The following is a 9,677-nucleotide window of genomic DNA, read 5'->3' as shown; positions in this document are numbered from 1 at the left end:
TTTTTTGGGCCTTTCTCTTTTTTTATGGCCTCTTTTCTCTTTTTTTATTTGGGCTTCTTTGGCCTCTTTTATTTATTTATTTATTTTTGTCCGAAGTCTCATCCCGACTTGTGGGGGAATCATAGTCTCCATCATCCTTTCCTTACTGGGACAATGCTCTAATAATGATGATCATCACACTTTTATTTACTTACAACTCAACAATTACAACTCAATACTTAGAACAAATATGACTCTATATGAATGCCTCCGGCGGTGTACCAGGATGTGCAATGATGCATGAGTGACATGTATGAAATAATTATGAATGGTGGCTTTGCCACAAATACAATGTCAACTACATGATCATGCAAGCAATATGACAATGATGAAGCGTGTCATAATAAACGGAACGGTGGAAAGTTGCATGGCAATATATCTCGGAATGGCTATGGAAATGCCATAATAGGTAGGTATGGTGGCTGTTTTGAGGAAGGTAAATGGTGGGTTTATGGTACCGGCGAAAGTTGCACGGTACTAGAGAGGCTAGCAATGGTGGAAGAGTGAGAGTGCATATAATCCATGGACTCAACATTAGTCATAAAGAACTCACATACTTGTTGCAAAAATCTATTAGTTATCGAAATAAAGTACTACACGCATGCTCCTAGGGGGATAGATTGGTAGGAAAAGACCATCGCTCGTCCCTGACCGCCACTCATAAGGAGGACAATCAATAAATAAATCATGCTCCGACTTCATCACATAACGGTTCACAATACGTGCATGCTACGGGAATCACAAACTTCAACACAAGTATTTCTCAAATTCACAACTACTCAACTAGCATGACTCTAATATCACCATCTCCATATCTCAAAACAATCATCAAGCATCAAACTTCTCTTAGTATTCAATACTCTATATGAAAGTTTTTACTATTCTTGGATGCCTAGCATATTAGGATTATTTAAGCAAATTACCATGCTATTTAAAACTCTCAAAATGATATAAGTGAAGCATGAGAGTTCATCTATTTCTATAATACCTACCACCACCGTGCTCTAAAAAGATATAAGTGAAGCACTAGAGCAAACGACAAACTACTCCGAAAGATATAAGTGAAGATCAATGAGTTGTCGAATAATTATGAAACTATGTGAAGACTCTAGCATTTAAGATTTTCAGATCTTGGTATTTTATTCAAACAGTAAGCAAAACATAATGAAATAAAATGACGCTCCAAGCAAAACACATATCATGTGGCGAATAAAAATATAGCTCCAAGTAAAGTTACCGATGAACAAAGACGAAAGAGGGGATGCCATCCGGGGCATCCCCAAGCTTAGGCTCTTGGTTGTCCTTGAATATTACCTTGCGGTTCCTTGGGCATCCCCAAGCTTTGGCTCTTGCCACTCCTTATTCCATAATCCATCGAATCTTTACCCAAAACTTGAAAACTTCACAACACAAAACTTAACAGAAAACTCATAAGCTCCGTTAGCGAAAGAAAACAAAACACCACTTCAAGGTACTGTAATGAACTCATTCTTTATTTATATTGGTGTTAAACCTACTGTATTCTAACTTCGCTATGGTTTATAAACTCTTTTACTAGCCATAGATTCATTAAAATAAGCAAACAACACACGAAAAACAGAATCTGTCAAAAACAGAACAGTCTCGGTAATCTGGATCAAACATATACTTATGGAACTCATAAAATTCTCAAATAAATTTCTGGACCTGAGGAATTTATCTATTAATCATCTGCAAAAAGAATTAACTAAATAGCACTCTCCAAATAAAAATGGCAGCAATTCTCGTGAGCGCTAAAGTTTCTGTTTTTTACAGCATGATCAACAAGACTTTCCCCAAGTCTTCCCAAAGGTTCTACTTGGCACAAACACTAATTAAGAGCATAAAACCACATCTAAACATAGGCTAGATGAATTATTTATTACTAAACAGGAATAGAAAGCAAGGAACAAGAATAAAATTGGGTTGCCTCCCAACAAGCGCTATCGTTTAACGCCCCTAGCTAGGCATGATGATTTCAATGATGCTCACATAAAGGATAAGAATTGCAACATAAAGAGAGAATCTTGAAGAATATGACTAGCACATTTAAGTCTAACATACTTCCTATGTATAGGGATTTTGTGAGCAAACAACTTGTGGGAACAAGAATCAACTTGCACAGGAAGGTAAAACAAGGATAACTTCAAAATTTTAAGCACATAGAGAGGAAACTTGATATTACTGCAATTCCCACAAGCATATGTTCCTCCCTCATAATAATTTTCAGTAGTATCATGAATTAATTCAACAATATAACCAGCACCTAAAGCATTCTTTTCATGATCTACAAGCATAGAAATTTTATTACTCTCCACGTAAGCAAAATTCTTCTTATTCGGAATAGTGCGAGTATCATAAGAGACTCGAATACTATAAATTGTTTCCACATTAAAAGAGTAACGTTCAGAAAAAGGGGTAACCATAATCATGACAAGTTTTATAAATATAATCCTCACTACTTTTTATAGCATATGTATCATCACAATAATTATCATAAGTAGGAGGCATGTTATTATCATTATAGATTTGCATATCAAAACTTGGGATACTAAAAATATCATCTTCATTAAGAGTAGCATCCCCAAGCTTGGGACAAACATTAATTGCAGCAAATATATTCTCAAAAACATCATCTTCGTCAAACATAGCATCCCCAAGCTTGGGCCTTTTAATATCATAAGCATAATCGCTCTCATCATTAATAGTATGGATAGCACCAATAGTATAGCAATTATCATATTCTTCCAAGCAAGTGCCAAAAAGATTTTCAAGATCATAAGAAGTATCATTATCTTCCACAAATATATTTTCATGAGGCACAATAGTAATGGGAGCTCCATTATTTGGGAGGGGTACCTTTTTACCTCTCTTCCTTTTTCTTTTCTTCTTCTTCACCACATCATGTGTGGGTTCAATCCTCTTTTTGGAGCTCCTTATTAATGAGATTGGTTGAATAGGAGGCTCCTCCTCGTTACATGATTCATCATAAGAAATAATAGGAGGATATTGGGAGGTCTCTTTCCTTTCATTAGTATTCTCTTCATCTTCTATTTGTTTTCTTTTCTTTATGTAGTTGGCAATATAAGGATTTTCAATACAATTCACCGCACAATACATATAAATTTCCTCTAGATCAAATCCAAGAAGTTTATAACGGGAAAATTCTGGAAGATAATTAGTTATACATTTCATTTCTTCGTAATCCATAAGCAAACTAAGTTCATTATAATGTGCAAGGGAAATCAACTCATCATAATTTTTGGACACGATTAGATCATGAAACAATTTGCATCGGGTGGTTAAATGACCACGTTCATTGCCAAGCTCACAAGTATGGCCAAGAAAATTTAAATTTTCAGCACAATCATCTAGCCTTTCTTGCAACAATTTAGTTTCTAAGTACTTATGCCTTTTGCAATATCTATCTTCCCTATTTGGTGTATACTTGCAAACCCAATGCACTCCACAAAAATTGACATGTTTATAGGAGACATTTTCATCATAATTAGTGCAATCATCATTAGTACCATGGATATTCAAGGAGTTCATACTAACAACATTGCCATCATGCTCATCATTCAAAGATTTAGTGCCAAACATTTTAATGCATTCTTCTTCTAATACTTTGGCACAATTTTCCTTTCCATCATACTCACGAAAGATATTAAAAAGATGAAGCATATGAGATAAACTCAATTCCATTTTTTTGTAGTTTCCTTTTATAAACTAAACTAGTGATAAAACAAGAAACTAAAAGACTCGATTGCAAGATCTAAAGATATACCTTCAAGCACTCACCTCCCCAGCAACGGCGCCAGAAAAGAGCTTGATGTCTACTACACAACCTTCTTCTTGTAGACGTTGTTGGGCCTCCAAGTGCAGAGGTTTGTAGGACAGTAGCAAATTTCCCTCAAGTGGATGACCTAAGGTTTATCAATCCATAGGAGGTGTAGGATGAAGAGGGTCTCTCTCAAGCAACCCTGCAACCAAATAATACAGAGTCTCTTGTGTCCCCAACACACCCAATACAATGGTAAATTGTATAGGTGCACTAGTTCGGCGAAGAGATGGTGATACAAGTGGTATATGGATAGTAGATAAAGGTTTTGTAATCTGAAAATATAAAAACAGCAAGGTAACTAATAATAAAAGTCAGCGTAAACGGTATTGCAATGCTAGGAAACAAGGCCTAGGGTTCATACTTTCACTAGTGCAAGTCCTCTCAACAATAATAACATAATTGGATCACATAACTATCCCTCAACATGCAACAAAGAGTCACTCCAAAGTCACTAATAGCGGAGAACGAACGAAGGGATTATGGTAGGGTACGAAACCACCTCAAAGTTATTCTTTCCAATCAATCTGTTGGGCTATTCCTATAAGTGTCACAAACAGCCCTAGAGTTCATACTAGAATAACACCTTAAGACACAAATCAACCAAAACCCTAATGTCACCTAGATACTCCAATGTCACCTCAAGTATCCGCGGGTATGATTATACGATATGCATCACACAATCTCAGATTCATCTATTCAACCAACACAAAGGACCTCAAATAGTGCCCCAAAGTTCTACCGGAGAATCACGACGAAAACGTGTGCCAACCCCTATGCATAGGTTCATGGGCGGAACCCGCAAGTTGATCACCAAAACATACATCAAGTGAATCACGTGGTATCCCATTGTCACCACAGATATCCACGGCAAGACATACATCAAGTGTTCTCAAATCTTTAAAGACTCAATCCGATAAGATTACTTCAAAGGGGAAACTCAATTCATTTCAAGAGAGTAGAGGGGGAGGAGAAACATAAGATCCAACTATAATAGCAAAGCTCGCGATACATCAAGATCGTGCCAATCAAGAACACGAGAGAGAGAGAGAGATATCAAACACATAGCTACTGGTACATACCCTCAGCCCTGAGCGAGAACTACTCCTTCCTCGTCATGGAGAGCACCGGGATGATGAAGATGGCCACCGGAGAGAGATTGCCCCCTCCGGCAGGGTGCCGGAACGGGTCTAGATTGGCTTTCGGTGGCTACGGAGGCTTCTGGAGGCGGAACTCCCGATCTATCGTCTGTTCTGGAAGTTTTAGGATACGTATGTATATATGGGTGAAAGAAGCACGTCGGTGGACCGAAGGGGGGGCCACGAGGCAGGGGGCGCGCCCTAGGGGGGTGGGCGCGCCCCCCACCCTCGTAGGCACCTCCCTTTTTTCCTGACGTGCACTCCAAGCTTTTCCGGTAGCTTTCCTTCCAAAAATAACTTCTCCAGTTAATTTCGTTCCATTTCGACTCCGTTTGATATTCCTTTTCTTCGAAACACTGGAATAGGCAAAAAAAATAGCAAATTTGGGCTGGGCCTCCGGTTAATAGGTTAGTCCCAAAAATAATATAAAAGTGGATAATAAAGCCCAATATTGCCCAAAACAGTAGATGACATAGCATGGAGCAATCAAAAATTATAGATACGTTGGAGACGTATCATAGACATAGAAATTTGCAAAATACATACAGATCTGAATGTGGCAGGCCCGTTGACTAAACTTCTCTCACAAGCAAAACATGATCACACCTTAGTACTCTTTGGTTGTTAATCACATAGCAATGTGAACTAAATTACTGACTCTAGTAAACCCTTTGGGTGTTGGTCACATGGCGATGTGAACTATGGGTGTTAATCACATAAAGATGTGAACTATCGGTGTTAAATCACATGGCGATGTGAACTAGATTATTAACTCTAGTGCAAGTGGGAGACTGAAGGAAATATGCCCTAGAAGCAATAATTAAGTTTTTATTTTATATTTCCTTATATCATGATAAATGTTTATTATTCATGCTAGAATTGTATTAACTGAAAACTTGATACATGTGTGGATACATAGACAAAACACCGTGTCCCTAGTAAGCCTCTACTAGACTAGCTCGTTAATCAAAGATGGTTAAGTTTCCTAACCATAGACATGTGTTGTCATTTGATGAACGGGGTCACATCATTAGGAGAATGATGTGATGGACAATACCCATCCATTAGCTTAGCATATTGATCGTTCAGTTTTATTGCTATTGCTTTCTTCATGTCAAATACATATTCCTTCGACTATGAGATTATGCAACTCCCAGATACCGAAGGAATGCCTTATGTGCTATCAAGCGTCACATTGTAACTAGGTGACTATAAAGATGCTCTACATGTATCTCCAAAGGTGTTTGTTGGGTTGGCATAGATCGAGATTAGGATTTGTCACTCCGAGTATCGGAGAGGTATCTCTGGGCCCTCTCGGTAATACACATCATAAGAAGCCTTGCAAGCAATGTGACTAATGATTTAGTTGCGGGATGATTTATTACGAAACGAGTAAAGAGACTTCCGGTAACGAGATTGAAATTGGTATGAAGATACTGACAATCAAATCTCGGGCAAGTAACATACCGATGTCAAAGGAATAACGTATGTTGTCATTACGGTTTGGCCTATAAATATCTTCGTAGAATATGTAGGAACCAATAAGCATCCAGGTTCTACTATTGGTTATTGACCGGACAGGTGTCTCGGTCATGTCTACATAGTTCTCGAACCCGTAGGGTCCGCACGCTTAAAGTTCGATGACGATTTTGTATTATATGAGTTATGTGATTTGGTGACCGAATGTTGTTCGGCGTCCCGGATGAGATCACGGACATGATGAGGAGTCTCGAAATGGTCGAGAGGTAAAGATTCATATATAGTACGATAGTATTTGGACACCGGAAGTGTTCCCGGGGTACCGGGTACGTATCGGGTCACTAGAAGGGGTTCCGGACAACCCCCAGCAAGGTATATGGGCCTAATGGGCCAAGAGAGGGACAGACCAGCCCTAAATGGTTAGGTGCACCCCCTATAGGCCGAATAGAAGAAGGAAAGGAAGGAAGGGAGAAGGAAAGAGGAGGATTCGGCCTCCACCTTTCCTTTCCCTCCCCCCTCTCTTTCCTTCCCCATCCAACACTTATGGAAGGGGGGAGGCCGACTTGTGGAAGGCGCCCCTCTCCCTCTCCCACCTATATATATGTGGGGGGCACCACTAGAACACACAACATTGATTTCTAGCCATGTGCGGCGCCCCTCCTCCACAGTTTACGCCTCCGGTCATATTGTCGTAGTGCTTATAGGCGAAGCCTTGCGTGGATCACTCCACCATCACCGTCACCACGCCGTCGTGCTGACGAAACTCTCCCTCGACACTTTGCTGGATCAAGAGTTCGAGGGACGTGATTGAGCTGAACGTGTGCAGAACTCAGAGGTGTTGTGCGTTCGGTGCTTGATCGGTCGGAACAAGAAGAAGTTCGACTACATCAACCACGTTGTCAAACGTTTACGCTTTCGGTCTACGAGGGTACGTGGACACACTCTCGCCCTCTCGTTGCTATGCGTCTCCTAGATAGATCTTGCGTGAGAGTAGGAATTTTTTTGAAAATTGCATGCTACGTTCCCCGACAGCTACACCATGACCCATTAGTGTTCTAGGCTCGCGTCTCTAGTCCGGTCTAGTCTAGAACCAGTATAGTACCGTCGTTGAGTATTTATTCAATATTGCATCTTTGAATTGATTATTTTTAATCTTTTGCTACCATATATATAAAGCCAACCCAACTCCACATATTTCTACACCATGCATATTTGAGTTATTTGATACCGCTGGTTGCCGACCACCACCTACTCCATCGTAAGAACTTATAAGATATTGATATTTGATGTACTATGAGTGTTTTACCACCATATCCTAGTAGTTCATAGGAACATTATTTTTGGATTTTGTTTCTTGTTTTTCTAGTAATTATGACAGGTTCTGGCATTGTTAGTTCTTGGGTTTCATTGATCGTGGGAGACTTGCCATCACCTAAGAAAATACAACAACCGTCACAAGAGGAGCAACAACATCAGAATGCACATAATCAGGTTAATGTTTGATGATGAGGACATTGCTACCTTAGATATGACCAAAAATGTTGCATACATGCATATTTATGAGGTGATTTATTATAAGAATTATGCATAATTTATTTATGTTCTTCGGAAATATACAAAAATACTTCACCTATTTTATTTCATGCCTAAATGCAGAATTGTTGAACACTTGTACGAACTATGTGTGAAGGCAAAGAAAAAGGAAATGATTAAGTGTTGTTCAAGAAGTCATCTCGTGTCAAAGGAAATGATTTTGTGCTGTTCAAAAAGTCCTCTCACGTCACTTTTGGTCCAAGAGAAGATGGAGTCCAAGTCCCCCACGTTCTGAACTCAGATTCGGACTGCACGGATATACGTGACTCAAAACGCCAAAACACTTTCATCCGAACACCGAATTGGGTGATTCTTTTTTTGTTGGAAAGCTTATTCCGTGCACTTTCCAACACAATTGGATTAATCTTAAAATTCGTCTAGAGCATTAAGACATTGACAAAAAATCTGACGCTGCAGCATGGGCCTTGGGCCCATGGGCCTTATACGACCTAGGGTTAGTTTTAGGCTGTCATGCGATGTCTTCCCACCTCCTTCTCCGCCATCCTTTGCTCTAATATAAATAGATCAATCTAGTAGCTTTTTCTTGGGTTTTGTTTAGATTAAGTTTCACCATAGTTGCAACTCGCGTACTTCGTTCGTGTTCAACGACCAGACACAAACGTCACAAAACCCCACTTTCAACAATAAGTATTTGCTCTTATATTCGTAATATCGAGATTGCAATCTTAGTTTCTTGCTTGTTCTTTCTTTGCTAGCAGGAAATAGACCCTCGTGGTCAAGTTGGTCGTGCTCCGGCGTGGTCAATAACCCTCGGAAGTCCGTTTAGTGATTGCTAAGGCGCGACCTCTCACATGCTCGTAGTCCGATCGTCAAAGTTGAATCCCACAGAAAATGATAGCTATCTTATTGAAACATCGGGGCACCATTACCTCTATCACTGTCACAAAGGACAGGGCTTCCATAAGCTTAATGAAGCGTACATCACTCTCCCATGTTGATGCCAAGACCCTCTTTGACTTTTTCCCCATGAACCTCATCCACCTCCTTGCGAAGTTGTTCACCAAGGCTCTCTCCCTTCGGCTTTCCCCATGCCTCGGTCTCATGGTTTCCATAAACCAGAGCCCGTTCATCACTGGTGGGAGCATTTATGACAACTTTTTGTTGGTTCAGCAGACCACATGCCTACTGCATAACCTCAAGGTGCCCCGTATGACGCTGAAAATTGGCACAGACAAAGCATTCGACTCTGTCTCTTGGCCATTCCTTCTCGAGATTCTCCAGCATCTTGGATTTGACCCTTGTTCGTGCGCATGGATATTGATCCTTCTCGCCACTGCTTCCACCCGAGTGATGGTCAACAGAGTCCTGGGGCCTCGAGTGTCGCACGCCCGTAGCCTCCGACAAGGCGATCCGTTGTCTCCAATGTTGTTTTCTTTGGAAATCATCGTTCTTTAATTCCTCATTCGAAGTGCGGTAGAGCTTGGGTTATTGCAGCACCTCACCGCCCAACACATCGCCCTAAGTGTGTGCCTCTACGCTGATGTTGTCATTGTATTATGTCATCCGGATCAACACGACATCTTGACCATCAAGGAGATCCTCCACGT

Source organism: Triticum dicoccoides, chromosome 6A (assembly GCF_002162155.2).
Source record: "Triticum dicoccoides isolate Atlit2015 ecotype Zavitan chromosome 6A, WEW_v2.0, whole genome shotgun sequence".
Taxonomy (NCBI): Eukaryota; Viridiplantae; Streptophyta; class Magnoliopsida; order Poales; family Poaceae; genus Triticum; species Triticum dicoccoides.
This window is presented reverse-complemented; position numbering follows the sequence as displayed.